At 41.2% G+C, this 22,572-nt stretch overlaps 2 pseudogenes; both read right to left on the bottom strand.

Moving 5' to 3' along the window:
- Positions 1–2,001: 2,001 nt before the first annotated feature.
- Positions 2,002–4,542, bottom strand: LOC127215489 (phosphoglycerate kinase 1-like; annotated as a pseudogene).
- Positions 4,543–6,967: 2,425 nt separating this feature from the next.
- LOC127215490 (striatin-interacting proteins 2-like) overlaps positions 6,968–22,572 on the bottom strand; it is a 34,463-nt pseudogene continuing 18,858 nt past the window's right edge.

Genomic DNA, 22,572 nt, shown 5'->3' with positions numbered 1-22,572 from the left:
TACCACAGCTGGTTGAGAATGTCCTTAAATGAGGTGGCTGGAGGGTTTTTTGTTTATTTGTTTTTACTTATTTTAGCTTTTTAGAGGATCTTGATATGTAGTCCCAGCTGGCTTGGAATTCATTATGTAGCCCCGAATAGCCTTGAACTCCCAGTGATCCTCCTGCCTCTGCCTCCAGAGTGCTGGGATTACAGGTTTATGTTGTCATGCCTGACCTGGGTGAAAACAGAGATGTTGGTAGCAGGAGTTGGCTGGTTAAAATATTACAAGCAAGGAATGGCTCAAAAAACAAAAAAACAAACAAACAAACAAAAAAACCAAACTGGTCTATTCTCAAGCAAGGATAGGGAAGAGGTCATTCAGAAATTTCAAGATTTAACAAAGGTTGAATATTGCAACTGTTTATTCAGCTTATGAGAGAAACTATGAAAATGCTTTGAATCCAAAGGCTGTTTTAACATGTTGCTCTAGAGTGAAGACCAATCAGAGTGGTATTCAAAAGGCCCCAGCAAATTTCCACTGGACACAGGACTCAAAGAAAAGAGACTGATAGGGTGACATGATACAGAGGCTACACTCGGAGGACAGAAACCAAATCTCGAGAGATGTAGAAAAGCTGTGGTTCTCACTACAGGCAAACAAGCTCACTGGGATTAGACTTTTAAAATGCTTTCGATAATGACTGCTCAAACTATGAAATGACTTTAGTACTCAACAGTCCCTACCCAACACATACACTAAGGAAGAGGTTCAGCCATCAAGAATGCAGAAGAAACATTCTCTAATCCCCTTTCAGATGTAGTAAAGGATGTTAGGAAAGGACTAACCCCTGTGTTTCCTTACCCCCAGTGGACATCTTTATTGTTTAATAGCTCGGCAATATCTCTGAACTTACAACTGGAGTTTCATCTTATTTCCATTCAGAGTAATAGACAGTAGCCTACATGAAAATGAGAGCTAAATGATTACAGCTTACTTTCTTTTACAAGCAGAATATAAATAGATGTACTCTAGAATGTGCAATGGTTTAGTCACTGAGGAATTTAAATGGGACCTTGAAGAAGAGAGATAAGTCCCAGTACAGTAAAGGACTGAGATGGGCAACTGTTTCAGGGTTCCTGGTGCTGCATCTCTTGGCCACTAGCTGAACCTTGTGCTAACTAACACCAGATGGAGACGGAGAAAACACTAAATTGACTTAGCAGCTGTGCACAGAAACCCAAAGGCAGGAAAATAGGAAACATTGCTGAGAGCATGCAGCCCAGGAAGGACTCTACCTGCCAGGAGCTTTAGGCTGGCACAATTCCAGTACTCACACAGCTGATCTCATCCTCTCTCCCATTTGGCATAGTGTGTGGCAATGGCAGTGTCACCACGATGGCAGTGATGCAACCCTAGCAGTGACCGTCACTGCCGCATCCACGAGATCCACCCCAAATAATCTGCTGTGCTGGAGCCAGCCTCAGGGTATTTCTTGCTGCTGCCAGTAGCTGAGTCCAAGCCCATCCAGTCAACAGTTATGCCAGACACCGCAGTAGCTTGGCCGGCCGGTCTTGGCATTCTTATCAAACTCGTCAGCAGTGATGAAGTCAACAGGCAAGGTAATCTTTGCCCCATTCTCCCCCCCCTCAGCTTTGGACATGAGATCTTTGATAATATTGAGCCCATTATCATCATACAGAGAGGTGCAAATCTCCGTGTTGTTTACTTTAAGGGAAGTAAAAGCTGTTCTGTAGTGAGATATCCACCCTGCCTGGCACCTGTTGCACTGACCGTGCCCGTTTGGGCGTGTCACAGGTGCGGATGTGACAGAGCAGGCTAGGTCTGGGGTCCTGGACCCTAGCTTGCTCTCTTGCTTCCTTGTCCGGTTGCAGAGAGCATCTGGGTGGCATCCGTGGAGCGGGAACCCATAGTGGTCATCTGTTTCATGTATAAGTGAATTCTCCCTGAATAAACCTCACTTAACTTATACCAAGTCCAATGAATCTTAATTCCCACGCTTTACCGTTCCACTGACAATGGCTTTTCCCAGCATTTTTTAATCAGGTGGATCTTGTTTGCAACTTTAGCTCTGCCCAAGATAGCTAGGACAACTTTGAACTTTCTAAAGCCTTGGCAAAGTAGTTTAGCTCCTTCATTTAAAAAAAAAAAATACCATCCTTCTGCAGAAGATTCACAATCCACAATGTAGCTGTGGGCTCAGCAGTCTCCAAAGCATCATTGACATAGATATCCCTTCCTTTGGACAGGGAAGCTTGGGAAGCATCTGTTTTGTCTGACTTAGCTGCAAGCTCGTTCCCAGAAGCATCTTTCCCCTTCCTTCCTCCTCCACATGGAAGTGGCAGTTCTCCAGCCAGATGACAGACCCAGCCACCAGGTTGGCATGGCTTTCTCTATATCTGGCCCACACACTCCAAGAACAGAACATTCTTGCCTAGCAGAGATGTGAGTTCTGTTGCAACTGCTTCTAACAAGTACTCGTCTGCCATGGGAACACCACCAAGTGGCTCATAAGGACAACTGACTTGGCTCCGTGTCCAAGCAGAATTTGATACTTGGAACAGCAATCTTGATCCTCTGGTTATTTGTTATCTGGTAGTTCTTTATAGAACACAGAAATCTACTCCCATAAAGAAGTCTATTCCCATAGTGGCCCACGTCCCCTTCCTATCAGCTCCAGCCAGACTCAGCTGGTTACAAAGCAACATTTTGGCAACACTTGAGGTGGAGAAGCCAGCTGAAGAGACTGAAGCTTGTACCTCTTTGCTGTTTTGAGACAAGGGCCTCACTATATAGCCCAGGCTGACCCCCAAACTACCATCTTCCTGCCTCAGATTCTAAGAGCAGAGAAATCTGTTTCTAATCCTACAGACCATTGAAAGGCAGAAAACTGTTTTACAGAGCAGCCTAGAGATCTTTCCTATCCAAAAGAACAGGACACTACATTTGTTCACTGGTGTTACAATCAGGTTTTCCCGCTGGCCTTGTCCCAGAGCTGTGCCAGCCCCAAATAACGCACAGAGACACTGTATTAGATATAATGCTGTTGGCCTGTTACTAGTGTTTCTTATTGGCTAGCTGTGTCTTAAATATTAACCCATTTCTATTAATCTAAGTTTTTCCACGTGGTCTTATCTTACCGGAGAGAGGGCCCAGAATTCTACCCTGTTGGTCCTACTTCTTGAAACTCCCTCCTACCTCTCTCTGACTCCTTGTCTCCTAGTCCCGCCTATCTTGCTTTCCTATTGGCCAACAGTGCTTTATTCATTAACCAATAAGAGAAACATATTTACTGAATGACATCACCCCCATCATCTCTTTTCTGTCTAAAATAAAAGAAGGGTTTTAATCTTAACATAGTAAAATATATAACAAAACAGTTATCAAATAAGAACCACAGTTAACAATATTTAGTCCATTAACATTTAGCAAGATTTAAAAAAAATATTCCATCATCTATCCTACCTTTGTTGAGTCTAAAGTCCTATATGTAACTTATGTAACTTATTTTTTATTTATTGAGACAGGGTTTCTCTGTGTAAGTTTGCCTGTTCTGGAATTAACTCTGTATACCAGGTTTGCTTTGAAATCACAGAGATCTGTTTGCCTCTGCCTCCCGAGTGCTGGAATTAAAGGCATGTGCTGCCACACCCAGCTACTCTCTCTAGCTGGTCAAACACACCATTGAATTGTTAGCAGCACTTCTTAAAAGCCGCTTATGATGAGTCAGGAAACCTCACTTAAAGGAGCCTCACAAGTCTCTGTTTGTCTCTAGAAAAACAGAGCCCAACCAAGAAAAATGTTGCTACCGAGAAGCCTTGCTTGTCTCTGTTCTTTTGTTTTTAAAGCCCCCTTTTTAAGCTTTTGTCGAGTTTTTTAAGTGCAAGTTCTTAGTAGCCCCACGTTGGGCGCCATTTTGTTACGCTCAGGTTTTCCCGTCGGCCTGGTCCCAGACACTGGGATTACAGAATCACCATAGATAGGTGGATGTCAAAGTGAAGTTCATCTTCATCACGGAAAAAGTGCAAGGCCAGCCTGAGCCACACCAGACGCCATCTCAAAAGCAATAAACAAACGCAGCTTTATTGAGATACCACTGACAAAAACTGTGCATGTTTAAGATGTAGAAAAGTGTCCTGGTGCCAGGTGGTAGTAGTGCACGCCTTTAATCCCAGCACTCAGGAGTTAGAGGCAGGAAACAAAAACCAAAATAAAAATAACTAAAAATAAAAAAATCCCCAAAGACATTCTGGTATGTGTTCACATTTGAAATGATCACTTATAATTCAGTTTTCAAGTCTCAGGATCCGCAGACAGTACATCTAGGTCAAGGTCAGCCTGACACCCTGTTTCTATAAAAAAAGAAAAAGAGAGTACACCTAGACTTGATGAGAACCTGGATAAGATTTTGAAGCCTTCCTTGGGGAGGAGCTGTGTGTACTTGTATAGGATAGGAACAGATATTTGTCAGCATGACCACAAAAAGCATCACACCACCCCATACCTGTCACCCTTCAGGTAGAGAATGCTGCTCTGGCCCATGCCCACTTGTTAGGCTTGTCCTTATGAACTGATTTTGGCCAATGACATGGACAATTTGCCTTCTGCCGTATCCAAGCAGCAGCTGTGAAATGTACCTCTATGGTATGGTTTGTTTCTTGCTTTTGTCTTTCACTATGAAGCAGTATGTCCTAGGAAAGGACATACATCCAGTCTTATGCCCGAATAGGAATAATTCTAGAGAAAAGTCAATCCAGTAATCTAAGGTGAGCCAAGTGGCTGACCTCAGACCCATGATGATGAAATGAACATTTGTTACATCATTGAGATTTATAGTTCTATATTTATTCTATATCCTTTTCTATCTAACTTGACTTTAAGATTACCTTGTGTTAAAGAATTAAAGGCCAGATTTCCAATTCCAGGTTTTCTTTTTATTAAAGTGTTTGGTGAGGTGAACAATATTATCAACACAAACTTCACTGAAATGTTCACAAATAAAGTCCCTATTTTATAAGTCATCCAAATAGCATGCTACTATGTAGAAATTATAATCATCATTAAATTTGGTTAACCTGAAGCTATACACGAGCTCTAAATTGGGAGCTCCAACCCAGTTATCTTAGCACATGGGGCTAGCTATTGAGAGCAGAAAGCTAGCCACAGCAAGTTACGGGGGGAAATGATATGATTTGAAACTAATTATTCATCCTTTCAAAGTAGTTTCTCCACCTGCATTGAGAATTAGTCTTCTCAAGGGCTATAAATAATAGAATGTGATATATTAAAGCTTAGCTTATGTCTGTGCCTCTGAAAGCATTTGTGTGTGTTTTTAAAAGGCTACTTATTTTTTCCTTACATGACTGAGTATGATACAACTTTAAAATAGACTGATTATTCTCTTTCCTGGAAAATTATCTTTTTACTCAAATATCATTAAAACATGGCAGCATGACTCTAGATTAATAAAATTGCCTGATGCAGTGCTCAGTAAACTGCTTAAAATGGGGAATACTGTCATGGTTTGATAAAGTTTACAAATTATTTGAAGGCATGTATCTTCATCTATTACATACTTGCATTTTTTTTGGTCATTTTTCCATAGAATCCTGCTACTCAAAAAAATAGAGGTACTGATTGTTCCTTTGCATATGCTGGGTCTCTATAAGTGAGACTGTGCTTGACAGGGGGGAGGGTAAAAGAGCCAGTTTGGACCAGATCTCTAGGAATAAAGTGTCCCTATGCCATCATAAAAAGACTCAGTAGTGTCTGGGCAGTGGGGAGACCTTTAAAATAAAAACATGCAAAGATTAAAAAAAAAAAAACCCGTAGTTTTGGAAGTGATTTTGTTGTAAAGGGGGAAGTAGAGACATCTTCCATGAAATGTGTTATACTTCTAAGTACAAAACATATTGAAACGTCTAGCAGAAAAAAAAGTAAAAAGTAATGAACATGGAAGAAAAAATATAAACTGTGATGCTATCACTTTTAATTTAAAAAAATCAGCACAAATGAACACATCAGTAAATAAAACCTCCTATGATCAACTGGTCATTTAAAAGTGAATTGGCTAGCGGTGGTGGCTCATGCTTACAATCCCAGTCTTCAGGAGGTGGAGGCAGGAGGATCATTACAAGTTCAAGGCCAGCCTGTCTACATAGGGAAGTTCCAGCCCAGTTAGGCTACACAATCAGATCCTGTCTCAAACAACATTACTCCTCTCCTCAAATGAAGATTTTGGGTTCTATTAGAGAGTAATTTTCTGCAGTCATTTTAGAACAAATAATTTATGAAAAACATTAAGATAGTTTTAGAGAAGGCCACATTATTTCACATTACAGGTGGTTCTCCCCAAATGGTAAAGTATTCAACACACTATACCGAATACACAGGAAATACTTTTTACACTGAACACAGATCTCTTACAGACCTATACATTTTTCTATAACATGCAATGTTTAGAAACAATCATCCTTTATAAAGGGGCAGTGCTCTCAGATCATATAGTGAATGGTTATTTTATAGAGGTAAGTGTCAAAACCTTAGATGTGAGATACAGTCTAAATGTTAAGTCTCAGGCATTTAGAGTGAGCAAGAAAATTCCCTCATTTTGTGGCCTGTGCCTATCTCATTGCTTGAGATGAATGTCATGGCTCAAGTGCCATAACAACTTTCTTTTCACTATTGTGGTAACAAAGGCTAGCCTGGTTCTAGGCAAGATTAAACCAGGCTCCATCAAGTACTGATCCATCAAGAGATTTCAAGGCCAGCTAGGTTCCTAGCTGAGCCCAGAGCGAGCTGGCCCATGTGCTTTGACTCAGGCCCCTAGCTTTGCACTGCCTTCAGGCCTAATGGCACCCAGAATAGCCATGAACTATGTTAGATGCTGGGTTGGAACTCCCGTTGACACACACTCTGGAGCTGGATAGCAAAGGGGCAGGACGGGCAGAGCACATTGATTGAGCCGACCTCCATCTGTCAGATGCTTTGTGACAAGAGCTTAGTGACTCTGGAGCAGCTCCTCCCAACAGATGGGCTGTGAAAACACCTCTCTCCAACCAGAGCTCATAGGAATAATAGAAATCTTCAGGCAGATCCAACCTCTGCCCCAGCACACTCTGCAAGCAGTTATCCACAGGTGAAAATTCGGAGTCCTGCGGTTTATCATACCGGCGGCTGTTAAAAGCCTCAATGTTGGCCCTCAGGGTACATTCTTCAGCTTGGAAGTCCCATGGCCTGGCATCGATGTCTGACATAGGAAGAGAGGGGGGAGAAGATATGTCCTGATGTTACTCTCTTCCACAGAGCACGCTCTGTGGCATCCTAACAATGAAACTGCTCAGAATGTTAAGAGCAATGTATGAAGCAAACATATAGCATGTTTACAGGTTTAAAAAAGTATACGTATGATCATATATAAACTAATATACACAGAAATTGTATTTGAAATGTAGAAACTGTAACAGTAGTTACTGTTGAGGAAGGAGATGGGAGACCTTTTTATTGTAATTCCTTATTTTTTGTTTTTGAGACAGTTTCTCTGTGTAGCTTTGGAGTCTGTCCTGGAACTCACTCTGTAAACCAGGCTGGCCTCAAACTCAGAGATCTGCTTGCCTCTGTCTCCTGGGCTTTGTTTCTTTCTAGTAATCATGTTATTCAAAAGAGCAAGTAAAGCCTTTTATTGAGCTTTCCCTAGGGCATAAAAATTTCCCATTTGAATAGAATCACCCCTCAAGGAAGGGGAGATTGGAGTAGAACACAAGGAATCATGTCTGGACCACCTCAACTGGGCATGGTGGCATATGTCAAGGCTACATAGTGAACCTTGTCTCAAACAAACAAACTGCTATAAGTAGGCAAACATTTTACCATATCACAAAATTAGTATCATATTTTGGGGCTGGGGAGATGGCATGAGGACCTGAGTTTGGATCCCTAGCACCTACAGAAAAGCCAGGTGCCACAGTATGCATTTATAACCACAGTGCTGCAGGAGCAGAGACAGTGGCCAGCCAGCCCAGCCAAATTAGTGGGCCCAAGTTTACAAAGAATACTCACCCATTCCCATAAGCCCAGTCATCATTCATGCGGTGGCGCACTTTCTGGTAAATGGCTGACATAGTCTTCATATTGCTTTTCCTCCATTGGCGCCCAAGGTACTTGGTCTGTATCTTTAGTAGCTTCAAGACATAAAGTTGTAGCATGGCCTGTTTGACTTTGAGGGCTCGCTTTTAGATTGGAGCTGATTTAAACACCACCAGCATCTGTCCAGTGATACAGAGACAGGGTGACAAAAAGTTCATCATCATGTGAAGGTTTTAGAATTTCCAACTCAGACAATATGGACAACCCTGGTTATCCTATGAGACCCTGAGTATCTAAGGTCCAAACTACTTAAGAGTTAGTCTTCAAGAATACAAAAGAACTAAAAGGAGTTTGAGGTTAGCCTGGGGTAGTGAAACACTGTGTAAAATACACACACACACACACACACACACACACACACACACACACACACACGAATTAAGCCAGACATGGTGGCTTAACTCATTTGAAGTTTATAATATTCAGGAGAGGTGTCTCAGCACTTAAGGATACTTGTTACTCTTCTAGAGGACCTGAGTTCAATCCCCAGCACCCTCATGGTAGTTCCCAACCATCTGTAACTCCAGCTCCAGGGGATCCAATGCTCTCCTTTGTCTGACCTCTGTGGGAACCAGGCACAAAGTGGTACACATACATACATGAAGGAAAAAACACATAAAATGAAGAAATCTAATTTAAAAATTTTTAAAGTTTATACTATTTATAAATTCAAAATAAAAGTTATCTACCAAAAAATGCCATTTTCACTGTTATTAGTTTCTTGTCTTGGTTTTTCAAGACAGGGTTTCTCTGTGCAGGCCTGGTTGTGCTGGAACTTGCTCTGTAGACCAGGCTGGCCTTGAATTCAAAGATCCATCTGTGTCTGCGTCTTGAGTGCTGGGATTAAAGGTGTGTGCCACCACCACCCAGCCTTTTGTTATTTTTTTAAGATTTAAAAATATTTAGTTAAATTTTATCCCATGCCCATGCGTTTTTACACATGTATGCAAACACTTCATAGCACTCACATAGAGGTCAGTGGGCAATTTCCAGTTCTGTCCTTCTACTGTGGATCCCCAGACTCAAACTCAAGTCTCCAGGCATGCGTAGCGAGCACTCTTTGCCAGCAGAGCCATCTCAGTAGCCCTGGAGGTAAGTTTGACTATAGCTATGTCTCGTATGTATTATTTTGTATCTGAACAGAGGTAATAGCCAATAGTACACTGTTCTATTACTTTTTTAAAAATTGTGTGTGTATGTGTATTGGAGTTCGTGATCCTTGGGGACAGGGTTAGGAGCTGGAGTTACGAGCAGAGGTGAACTGCTTGACATAGAAACCACAGGGTCCTTTTGCAAGAACAGTACATTGACTACCGAGCCATCTCTCTAACCCCATATCCCACAGGATCTCTTTATATAGGTCAGGCTTGCCTTGAAATTACAGAAATCCTCCTTGCCTCTTCCTCCTGAGTGCCAGAATTAAAGGCCTCTTTTAATTTAATAATATATCTTGAAAATTATTCCATACCAGCAGAGAAATGCCTCATTCTTTTAAATGGTTTTATCATATTCTACTATAAGGACACACCATAATTTATTTAAGCAGGTGGTCCTTGTTAAAGAAGACCAAACTGTTTCTAGACTCTTTTATGAGCAACATTGCAATGAATGTTAGCTTTGCATCATTTTTGGATGTGTAACTATAATCCAAATGTGACTGGCTTCCCTTGTTAGAGCTGTCTTAAGAGTGTGTCTATATTTAGTTTCCTGAAAAGAAATGGACTGGTGAGTAATCATCTTGGAATAAGTGCCCAGAATTTAGAAGTGCGGAACTTATGTAGCATTCACCAGCTATCTATCTTTCCAAGTAGACAATCTACAAATAATAATGACTTAAAAATTCAGTTGAATGGATACTTCTGTGACCTAAAGTCCCACTTACCATGGTCCTGGGAATGCTTCCATTTGGTCAGTTTATTGAGCAGCCTCAGGAGGTTGATGCAGGAAAAAGAGGTTCCTCCAGCAGAATTGGCTATTGTCTCCAGCTTCAGCTAGGGACATCCATCAGTGTCTCAATACCGGACAAGGCTCTCATTCTCCTAGAAGACTGCATGTCCCTGTTGGTCAGTTTAGGCGAATATTCCAGTATGAAATGGTGCCTCTTTACTTCCTGCCCTTTACACACCAAATCTCATTTCTGTGGGCAACCTATAGCTGGGCTGGCCATGTGCCTCAGTAATAGGGTACTTGCATAGCATGTGCAGAGCTGTGTGTCTGAATTTCAGACAAACAAAAAAATAAAAATAAACAAAACAACTAAAACCTGTGAGCCACCATGTGGGTGCTGGGAATTGAACTATCCTCTGGAAGAGCAGCCAGGGCTTTTAATTGCTGAGCCATCTCTCCAGCCCTGAGTTTCTCTGCTTCAAAGCAGAACATCTGGCTGATTTGATAATCAAACAGAGCCTTTAAAGAGGGCTGCTAGATATGAAATCTAATACATTTGAAACCCTGCCACAGCTTACTGAAGTGCATCAGTAATGATCCTCACTTTCAGATTATACTAAGAAGTCAACATTATCACTAATTTAATGTTCTGCATGAATGTAGAGATTTATAGCCCTAGGCAAGTCTAGTACTCATCAATGACACTTCTACTGATGAGTTTCTCCAGCCTATAGGAAACCTGCTCAAGATCTAGGTCCACAAGGCAGAACAGGTCTGTCACCCTATTTCTACCCTTTTGCTTTGTGCTTTTCCCCCAGTCCCCACACTTACTGAAACAGTTTTTTCCCTCTCAACTAGGTCTGAATTCTTAATGACTGCAAATTAAAAATTATGTTTTGGTGAACGATTCTTCATCCTTTTTCTTTATTACGGCTCACACAACTGAAATGAAGCCACATTTTAGATTTTCTTTTTCCATATGACTAAAGGATAATTCCCCTTACCATGCGGGTTTCCAACCAGTTGCTGCTAGATAAAGGGCCTAGATATAGAGGAGAAATGGTTCTTAAGTGGAGCCAGTAGATAAAGAAGCTTTCAAGACCACCCATCTAGGTGTGTTAGCAAACTACATTCGACTCAGGTTACATCTGAAGAACCCATTATAGAACTTGTGGCCAAAAGGAAAAAATTATAAAATGCGTACAAAGGTTTTATTTATGGGCCTTCCTCTGTATAAATATTTTCATGGGAAATGGACATAAATGTTATGTCCACGTTATATATACATGCTAAGGAAGCCACACTAAAGGTACTGTTGCTTTGAAATAGTGATGATGAAAATCAGAACAGAATTTTACTTATTTTGTCCATGTTGGCCTCAAGCATGTAGCAATTCTCCTGCCTCCTGCCTACTGAATGCTGGGATTATGGATGTGTACCACCATGACTGATAAGAAAAAAAAAAAAAAAAACTTTGACATTTTTTTACATTTATTTATTTATTTAATAGGAGTGTAGGTGTGTGTGTGTGTGTGTGTGTGTGTGTGTGTGTGTCCGTGCATGTGCAAGTGTGCATGTCAGAGCACAACCTGAGGAAATAGTTCTTATCTTCTCTTATGTGGGTTCTGGGGATTTGAACTCAAGTTGTCAGGCTTGATAGCAAATGCCCTTACTTTCTGAACATCTCGATGCCCCCCCAAGCCTTTCTTTTTAAACGGTTATAACTGGCTAAACAGCATCTGAAAGGAATGCCACACACCTTGATATCTGAGTGCAATGATTACATTCTGAAAAGAAAACCCAAACTAAGAGAAATATTCTGGAACATCTGAAGTACCTGGATTAAGAAGTTGTAAAAACTTTGATAAGGGTTAATGGGAGGACTTGTTATATAAATTTAAGTAAAATAAACATATTTTATATCTTTTTCAACAAAATCAAGCCCAAAGTTGAACAGTTTTCCTAATGATCCATCTTTTAAACATTAACTTACAAAATCTCCACCCCTAGATCTAAAAGAAAATTCCAAACATTTCTTTGCAAATGGCTAGTCATGCAAATTGTGACTCCACTGCTGACTTTCCAAAGTCCTTCAGTAGGCTTTGGCTACCCCTTCACTACTCAACCTATGGGAGGTCTCAGCATTAGGAAGGCTGGGGACCACTGGGCTAGAGTCTTGGACTACACAAAAAGTGAGAGACTAAGGAGCACCGGTACTCACCATTCTCTGCTTCCTAAAATGCTATGTGACAGGGGCTACCTCAAGTCCCTGCTGCTGGGACTTCCTAACCCCTGAAAGACATGCCCAGGGACTGTGAGCCCAAATAAACCCACCCCTTCCGTAAGCTGTTTTCTTCAGTTTTTTGTCTTAGCAATGAGACAAGTAATACACATCCCTCCTTTGAGTGCTATGCTTCAGGGCTCGTTTGGTTAGTTTTGCAGCAGTGATGATGGGTTTACACGAATTTCCCACATTTTCTGTGAATAAGAGGAGAGGATAGCCAGACATGGTGGCATACACCTACAATCCCAGAATTTGGGAGGGGGGAGAAAGGAGATCTTGAGTTTGATGGCAACTTGGGCTCACCTAGCAAGTCCTAGGTGAGCCTTGTCTACACAAGTAAGACCCACCTTGTTTCAGTAACAAATTAAGCAAAGGTAAAGAGGATGAGACATAACGTGTGGGGATTTCTCTTTGGAATTAATAGGCCTATACAAAATAGAGGACTGCAACTTGCCCTCATTTCACTATATTTAAAGTAGTAGTAGTTTCTACATATTTTTCATCAAACATATCCAATATAAAATAATTTTATGTACACATCCAAATACATGTATGTTTGCTTATAAATTACAAATGTAAACTGGTGTTGGTGGCACATGCCTTTAATCCCAGCACTTGTGAGGCAGAAGCAGGCGGACCTCTGTGAGTTCGAGACCAGCCTGGTCTACAAGAGCTAGTTCTAGGACAGGTTCCAAAGTTACACACAGAAACCCTGTCTCAAAAACCAAAAATTCCCTCCCATTACAAATCCTGTTTAAAAAAAAAAAAAAAAAAAAGGAAAAAGAGAAAGAAAGAACCAAGAACCATTAACGTTTTAATTTTACCAACTAGCTGGAGTTACACATGAAGCAGAATTGAATTCTATTCAAATCCAGAAAACAGAAACACATAAATGAAGAAAATCTTAGCCAAAAACTCTACTTTTAACTTTTAGTACTCAGTCTTAAGGATATGATTACAGATGAAGTAAATGATTTTTGAGTTATATACTAAGATAAATGTCTAATACTAGAAGACAGTCTTCATTTATTTAGAGACAAGGGATCATATATCCCAGGATGGTCTTGAGCTCACTATGTAGCCAAAGATGGTCTTGAACATCTGATTCTCCTGCTTCTACTTTCTGAGTGCTGGGATGACAGGCACGTGCCACCAGTGTTGGGGATCAAACTCTGGGCTTCCTGCAATGCCAGGCAAGCACCCTACCAACTCAGTTTTATCTCTAACCCTTAATTCTTTTTTTTTTTTTTTTTTTTTTTTGAGACATAGTCTCATTATATAGCTCAGGTTGGCCTTGGATTAGTAATCTTCTGCCTCAGACTCTAGAGTATTAGGATTCCAGATGTATGCTCTAATACCTGGTAGAAGAGAATCTCTATACACCAATGGGGCTGGCCAGATAGTTCATTGGATAAATATGCTTGTCATTAAGTTTGATAACCTGAATTAGTCCTCTTGACCCATACGAGGGGAAGGACAGAACTGACTTCCAAAAGTTGTTTTGTGACCTCCACATGCACATAAGTAAAATAAAAATATATTAAAAAATTAAAATATCAGGCCATAAGGGTCAGGCATGGTGGTATATCCCATATTTTGGGAGGCTAATTCAGGAAGATTTCCCCAAATTGAAGGCACCATGGCTAAATAGTAATTTGAGGCCAGCCTCAGGCTACAACACAAAACTCTGTTTCAAAGAACAAAGGAGAATAAAACAAGAGCAATTAATAACAAGTTAATGCCAGAAAACTGGACTTCAGCAGCACATTCTTGTAATCCCAGTATTTGGGAGATTGAGGCAAGAGAATTCTAAGTTCAAGACCAGCCCAAGTTATATAGTGAGTCTGGGGACAGGCTGGGCTCTATCTCAAAGAGACTCTATCTCAAAATACAAGAAAAAATTAAACAATAGAATATAATGGATAGTTGTTACTAATTATCTACTGAAGAATGTTTAATGGGGTGGGAGCTCAATGGTAGTATATTGTATCTGTTTAGCATATACTTAGGTTTATAGGTAAATAACACTGAAAAAGAAGTTTAATAAAATCCTGCTGTGAATAGGTAAATTTACCTATGTTAAAGCAAAAACACATACATACACATGTATATAACAGATTTATATACAAATATAAAGTTTGCTACTAATATTTCTGTATAAATTATGTATATTCTAATTGCAGTATAATATAAGCAATGTTTACATGTAGGTGATAGGAGACATTTTTACTTTATCCCCATATTTTTCTACCACAAGTATGGTTACTAATTTTGTAATCAAGAAAAAGCTTGAAGTTATTGAAAATAAATAACATATTCCAAAGACAGTAAGTATATTTCTTGCACTTGGAAATTTGGTGAGCCTGAAAAGTAACAAATCTTACTAGCTATTTTCTGCTACAGAAGTTATCCATTTAGGTAAATAATTCATTACACTGAGAACCTATGTGGAATAAATCTTCTAGGTACCAAAATCACACTGGGCTAGAGAAGCACTTATATTTTAAGAAACAGTCTGTGGTTACTAAACAAAACCACCAGATGCCACTATTGTTTCACCAGAAAGACTAAAATATCCCCTGTGACTTTTAATTAATTCAAATACATGTTCTCTCTCTCTCTTTCTCTTTCTCTCTCTCTCTCTCTCTCTTGCTCTCTGTCTCTCTCTCTCTCTCTCTCTCTCTCTCTCTGTGTGTGTGTGTGTGTGTGTGATTTACTTGTTTGTTTTTTTGAGGCAGTGTTTCTCTACATTTTTCTGTATCCTGTAATCTTGCTCCTGTAGACCAGGTTAGCCTGGAAATCACAGAGATCTGCTTGCTTCTACCTCCTGAATGCTGGGATAAAAATGTGTGTACCAACCCTGCCTGGCTGATAATAATACAGTCTTAAGAGAGAGGTATAACCATATAAACAATTATAGGCTCTTATTTCCCCAAAAGTCAATCAGAAGTGATATGAATTGTTATCAAGGAAAAGCGTAGGGAGCAGGCAGGATGGTCAGTGGGTTAAGGCCCTGGCTGCCAAACCTGATGATTTGTTCAGTTTCTGGGACCCTGCTGTAGAAGAAGAGCATCGACTGCTGAAAGCTGTCCTCTGACTCCTCCACCTGTTCTGCAGTATCATGCACTCAGCATATCAACAAACAAAATGTAATATTACTTTTTTTAAAACTTAAAAAGTAATAGTAGATTCAGACCACAAAAGCTGAATTTCTATTTTTAAATACCCTGTTAATAGTAGATTTTTTTTTTTTGGTGTGTGTGTGACAGGGTTTCTCTGTATAGCTCTGGCTACATAGCTCTGTGTAGCTCTGGTGGCATATCCCTTTAATCCCAGCACCAAGGAGCAGAGGCAAGCATTTCTCTCTGGGTTCAAGGCCAAGCTGACCTACACAGCAAGTTCCAGGACATTCAGGGGCTACTTAAAGAGACCCTGTCTCTAACTAAACAAAAACAAAATTGTAATATTAACTTCATAGGGTTATTTTACAGATTCACTATTACCATGTTAATAACAAAGGTTCAAGTATTGCATCTCTTTAGAGTCGGTAATCTTCTAGCTTCCTTGGCTGCTGAGACTATATTTAAATAAGACAGGGACTCTGTTCCAGCGGCAAAGAACGTGCTAGCTCTGATGCTTCAGGACGTGGCTCTTTTGACTCATATCTGATTTGGGGTCTGTCACCTATGAGAAATAGACTGTGATAAGTCAGTTCACCCACTGAGCACTCAATGTTTCATCTTTGAAATATAAGGGAGTAGGGTCAAAAAAGCCTCCTATAGGTTCATAAGACCTGCACCAAGGAGACATTTTTCCTATTCTTACATAGTGTGCTTTCCTGAATCAGCGCTTTGTTGGGGGACAAAGGGGCTGTAGCACCCATGGGCAACATAATTTAGCATTATTGAGGTCTTCAATGTACCAGACACAGTGTTAGGGTATAGGGATACAGAAAGAGAAGATGGTACTCTCTCTCCCATCAAAGAATTTATAGTCAAGTTGAAAAAGTTACAGATAAGTTATTACAATGCAATAGGATGAAGGTATACAGGAAAGTCGGGGCTTATCTTAAACATGCTTTTGGTCAGGCAGTTTCAGGGAATTCAGAATAATTCAGAGGAACTTCTCTGATTTGCCTGGACCTGCTTCAGGATGAATCTCTCCCTAGGCTGTCCTTCAGTAGCTATACTGAATTTTGCCTTAAAGAGGCAAGGGATTTTCCTAAAATACTCCCCGGCTTAATAACTAAAAATGAGGCCGGGCGGGTGGTGGCACACACCTTTAATCCCAGAACTTGGGAGGCAGAGGCAGGCAGATCTTTGTGAGTTTGAAGCCAGCCTGGTGCATAGAGGGAGTTCCAGGACAGGCTCCAAAGCAATACAGAGAAACCTTGTCTCAGAAAACAAACAAAAAACTAACATGAAAAGGAGAAGCAAATTGCCTCTAAACACAATATAAAGATGGATTTGTGTGTGTGTGTGTGTGTGTGTGTGTGTGTGTGTGATCCATCAGAAGAGATTCTCCTGCTATTTAGCATAGATACCGTGTTTCATTCTCATTTTTCTTTCTAAGTTTCCCTCCCCTCTCCAGCTATTTTCAGTGACATTTTCCTCTTCTGTATAAGATGCTGGGCTCAGCTTTTTTAAACCCTTCAGTGGCTTTGAACCTCTGCCTCCTCTGTACCCTTGCCAGTATGCCTTCATTGATCTGATACTCCTAAACCATGGCATCACAGGACTGGAAAAGGCATGAGAAAGCAAATGCCAGCTTCTGCCATCAGCCAATTTCAAAGGCCACAAATCCCCACCTGCTTACCAGACTCTCGGCGGTAAGCTCTGGCAAATCCTGGATGGTACAGCATGGGTAGTCCAGCACTGAAATGCTGCAAGATGCAGAAATAAGGACAAGCTTTAGGTAAATGGCAACAGCAGGAAATGGCTGCCTTTGAAAAGGGCAGGAACTGTTCCTCCCCAGTGGACTCCATGTGTCTCTCAAATTGCTTAATGACCTCAGCTGAAATTGAGGGCACTTGGTAAGGGGACAACTCCAATGTAGTGTCATCTCACAGCGGAACCATGGAGTTCTTTGGGGCTGTTCCTAATCTGCAAAAAGAGCTAGCCCTTTCCTCCTTAGCTGTCTTAGGTTCTTCAGGGAATATGTAAATGTAAGTCACATCTACCTCTGCATTTAAGTATGTATGTAAATTAATATTATTCCCAGAGATGCCACACAAGCACATCTTACTAAATAATAACCTGAGGATTTGAAGAGGACAAGATCTGTGTTTCTCAACTGATCATTCTGAAAGCCAGAACTCTGGGGGTAGCTGTCAACGCTTGCCTAGATGAAGCTTTAGGCACAGGGTGACTTCTTATAGTATGGCAAATCAAATGGTAGTTCAAGGATGATATATAATAATGTTGACTTCTCCAAACAGTGGGGAATTACAGGGAAGCCACAAGCTCTGTAGTAAGCTCAGGGAGGATAGCCTAGGTCAGGGAAAGGAAATAAGGTACCACATAATAATAGGGACATAGTAAGTGGCTGTTTTTTTCTTTCACTCTACCCTTTACTAGTAAATGCAGAATCTGGACTAGCTAATTTATAATGCTCCTCTGTTTCTAATAGTCAGTGAAATTTTATCACTAATCTATCTGTACTAGTGCAATTAGAGATGGGTAAATGATGTCAGTAAAGCCAGGGCTATAAATTTAGCATGAGCATTCTTGGACCTACCTGTACATTTTAAAAGTCCAAATTTCCTGAAAGCAAATCACTCATTTATGATAGAAATATTACCACTGTTCAAGAAACCCAGGTCAAGAAAAACTTCGATTAACCAAGGTAGGAGAGGAAGATCAGCCCAGGAGAGGGGAGTGAGATTTATGTATAACATTGCCCATCATTCTAATTAACTTCTGGATTCTGTGGGTTGCCCTATTAGGATAAATATTCTTGGCTCATCCATCCACTTATCTACCGTATTCTTATTTAACATGCTAATCTTTGTATGTGTGGTATATAGTATGTAGGTGTGCGCATGTGTGTACAGATGAACATGCACGTGTGTGTGCATGCATGTGGAGGTCAGAGGTTGGTATCAGATATCTTCCTCAGTTACTCTCACTTACTTTTTTTGAGACATGGTCTCCATTAAATAAAGCTCAGCGGATTTGTCTGTGCTGACTGGCCAGTGAGCTTCCGGATCTATCTGTCTCCATCTTTCAAGTGTGGGATTATAGATATATACTCGCCACACCCAACTTTTTATATGTTTATAGGGATCAAAACTCAAGTCCTCATGCTTGTTGACCCTTTATTGACTGATCTACTTTGAAGGTTCATAATCCTGTTCTTTGAGAAAACCAGTCCACCTCTCAGATTTTGTCTCCTAATTGGCAAGATGAGAACAAAACCTGTACTATCTCTTAGTATTGCCAAGGTTAAGTGGAAATGTGCATGTAAAATTATCATACTTTGGGCTGCCAAGATATAGCTCAGCTCCTAATGGCACACCACTGACAACTTGGGACGCTGGGGTGAAGAAGAGAATCCATTCCTGCAAGTTGTCTCTGACCTCCACACCCATGCCTTGGCATGTGTGCACCCATATTAATGCCACGAACATAAAAATTTAAAAAGCAACAAGTTTAAAAGTATATCTTAAACTATAAATTGTCCTACCCAAGTAGATGTCTATTGTTTACCTTTGACTACAGATTTTGAACCTTCCTGGTGGTGCTGGTGGTTAGGATTCGGCATGCTCATTATTATGAATTTTGTACAATGCTTTCTATTTACAGAAGCAGTGTAACTGTTCCAGCCACTGCAGCTTTTATGCTTTCTTTTGAGAGCAGAGCTGTTCAGACAAAAGGGCTGTTGCACAACACAGAAAGTCTCCTAGGTTCTTTTTCTTCTCAGAGATTTCATCTTGTGAGTTTCATTTCAAAATATTTTTCCGTTTGAAAATTTTAATATATAAAATGTACACAAAGAGGAAAATTCGCTACATTCCCATCAGTCATTACTTCAAGAAAAAAACGGGATCTAACAGGGAGAGCTCTAAGGAAGGAGGGACTAGTGACACCAGAAGAAATGGAAAGGTGGAGACATGGAGGAACTTCCTTAAGTATCCCAGGCAGCCCCTGGAAGTCTGTGCAGAGTCCGTTTCTGTTTCTTGGCAGTGATATAGGACAGGATATTTTGATTGAAGAACTTCAGGACTGGGGATGCAGTTTGGCAAATACTAAATGTTGTGACACATATTCAAACTGAATTAAAAGATCAAAGCAGAAAAGTTTGCTATTTGGGGGAAGATATAAAACATGCATGGAAGAAGGCAGGGAAATGCAAATATAACATCTATTCCTAAGAATATCTGCTGTCTACTGTGTTATCAGTCTGTCAGTCTCTGAATTGTGGACACTCATCTTCAGCCAGCCTACCTTACATGCAGGATGATCTGCAGTGGATGCTACAGTTTTCTGATTAAAACCACATATTAAACACACTAGGATGGAAAACATACGTCAAACAAATAGCAAGAAATGCTGTAGAGTTTTGCTCCTATCTGTGATGGGAAAGAGTCTCCCTGAGGGAGCTGGCTTCCATACCAAACCTCTGGCTCATAATGTTTCAACTAGGATTGATATAGAAGGGACAGGTGGAACTAACTCTTAGCAACTGCTGGTGTCAGGCTGGAGACAGCACGCAGTGAACCACTGGAATGTATGTTTCAGGAGACTGTTTACAGGATATGATGTTATCGCGTAATACTAAGAATATCAGTGATTCAGTGAATGAGTAGCCACCCTGGATTTTGGCTTTATTATGCCCCGAGAAGCACCAAGAAAACAATTGCTGCCAGATTAGGAACTTTAGAATGCTGGGACCGAAAAGGCAGAGAGCTATGGGTTATAGGCCCCTCCCCCCAGCTCTTGTCATCAGCAAGTAGTAGTCATGTCAGAAAGGCAAAGCTGCTTTCTGATCCCGAGTATGTGGTTAGAGATGAGGAGTCAGCTTGTGCCTTAACCACTTCTCTCTTTCTCTCATTTTTTTCTCCCTGGAAGACAGCCAAAGGGTATTTTTTTGAAGCCCCAGACAAAGGAGCCAGGACACACTTACTAACAAAGATGGGAAGTTTTTTAAAACTTTGAGCTACTTGCCCAGGCTCTTTCAGGACTCGCTTTCACTGACATGTATTGTATAGAGCCCATCAGGACATCCGTCAGGCTGGCTATAGATCTATCTACGCTTACCAAGAGAAACCCTGAGACTCACATTCTAGTGGGAAGAGGGAGATAGTGTCTCCTAACCACTCTGCTGGCTGCCAGTCCTGATGCTGCCAGCAAACACTGGCAGCAAACACATGGCCACAGACCTGCAGGGCCCTTCCCTGCCTACACTGATGACTCACTCACCCATATCAGCCTTTATTTTGAGTGCTTAGGTGGAAAATGGAGTAGAGCCTCAGGGCAGAAATAGAGGCTTCCAATCCCCAGGCTTTCCCAAAGAAGAAGCATCTATTTACTTGTCCTTGTATCATGGTAATGTCCACAGGCCCAAGGCAAACAATGCCTCTGCTAGAAAGCAAAGCAAGATCTTGACTTACCCTGACTCTATGGTCCTCACACCACAAAATGGGGATAGGCTGAGCACCCGGGAGCAGAGGCAGGTGGACTCTGAGCTGAAGCCAGCCTGGTGCACATAGTGAGTTCCAGGACAGCCAGGGCTGCATAGTGGGACCCTGTCTCAAACAACAAAACTAAAAACGAGCAAGAAAACAGACAAAATAACCCCAGCTCCTCCTCACTCCTCCTCAAAACAAAAAACAAAACTCCACAAACAGGAATAAAACGAGGCGCCCCTAAGGGTGAGAGCTCTCCACAATTGTGTGCTATCAGATGTATGAATACCTGCCAACCACCGGGCTTCCTGTATTACCAGAACGTCCCATCTAGCAACATTTAATCACTTTCCAAAAATACACTGCTCTTTCTCCTCGGGGTTTTCACATATTAGCTTCAGTTGGCTCTTACTCCTCTCTGATAACTCCCATTTCCTGGATAACATTTCCCCCCCCCCCCCCCAGGATTCAGGTTAAAAGTCACCTCTTCTCTGGAATTGGTATTTCTACAGTATCCAGTTACCTACCTATGTCACACGTCTACAACTGGACAAGGCCTGTTAAGAGCCTGATCTGTGCCTCATTTAGAATTATATCTCAAATGTCGGTAAGTGCTTCTGTATACATGGTCCATACACCCAGGTGACATTGATTCTGACTGACTAGGAGTATTCTCCCAAATCCCTAACTAACTTACAAGGCCTTGAGCGTAACTTACAAAGAGCATAGATTTTTGCCTCTTCTTCGCATGGCTTCCACATCCCACTCCATGTACTCATGCAACAAATAGCTAGACTTTCTAATAGGGGGCAAAGGAAAGGCCGAATAATGCTCAGCAGTATGAGGATTCTTGTGTTGACTTCTCTAGGGCATGGGGAATACTTGTGAAGCTAGTGACATGATCTCCTACCTGCTCACCTGGTAGATATGGTTGAGTTTGAAGTGTTTGAGAAGCAGAAGGAGTAGGGCAGAGATACTTTTTACAATGATCTCCTTGTGCCTGTTCACGCCAATGCCCAGCTTCATGCTCTGGAGAACAGTTATGCTACAAGGGAGAGAGGAAGCATCAGTATAAGGGGAAAGACCTATGATTGGCTAGATAGATATATCCATGTCTATATGTCTATATCTATATATCTATAGCTATGAGGGTCAGAACTTAGGAAACTTGAACTTCTGCGCTAGGAATTCTCCAGGCGTTCCTATTTAGGAATCTGTCCAGGAAAAAGCCTCCATGATTTCTTTGTTGACATGTCCTCTGTCTGGCAAACTGCCCATTGGCACTGTCTACTAGCCACTCAGTGGCAGCTAGTCACTAGCACTGAGGTTATCTGTTAGACCTAGTTCTGAGTTATACAGAGCTCGGCAGAAGGCCCTGCAGTGGACAGGAGCTATATGCATAAAAGAAGTGATTTCTCTTAAAGGCAATTCCTGCAAGTGTTAACAAAATGAGGTGGGAAAGAGAGTTCAAGAGGCACTAGCAGCTCAGCAACTGCCCCACTGGAAGCACTCACGGCATCTCTTCAGGCAGGACATCTGCGAGGATATTGATAGAGTCTGTCTTAGCCTTGGAGGTGGGGGCTGCAGCTAGTAGAATCTTAAGCAGAGCAATCTAGGAGACAGAAAAAGG

The sequence above is a fragment of the Phodopus roborovskii genome, unplaced genomic scaffold (assembly GCF_943737965.1).
Source record: "Phodopus roborovskii unplaced genomic scaffold, PHOROB, whole genome shotgun sequence".
Lineage (NCBI taxonomy): Eukaryota > Metazoa > Chordata > Mammalia > Rodentia > Cricetidae > Phodopus > Phodopus roborovskii.
Note: the sequence above shows the minus strand (reverse complement) of the source record. Positions and strands in the feature narration are given on the sequence as shown.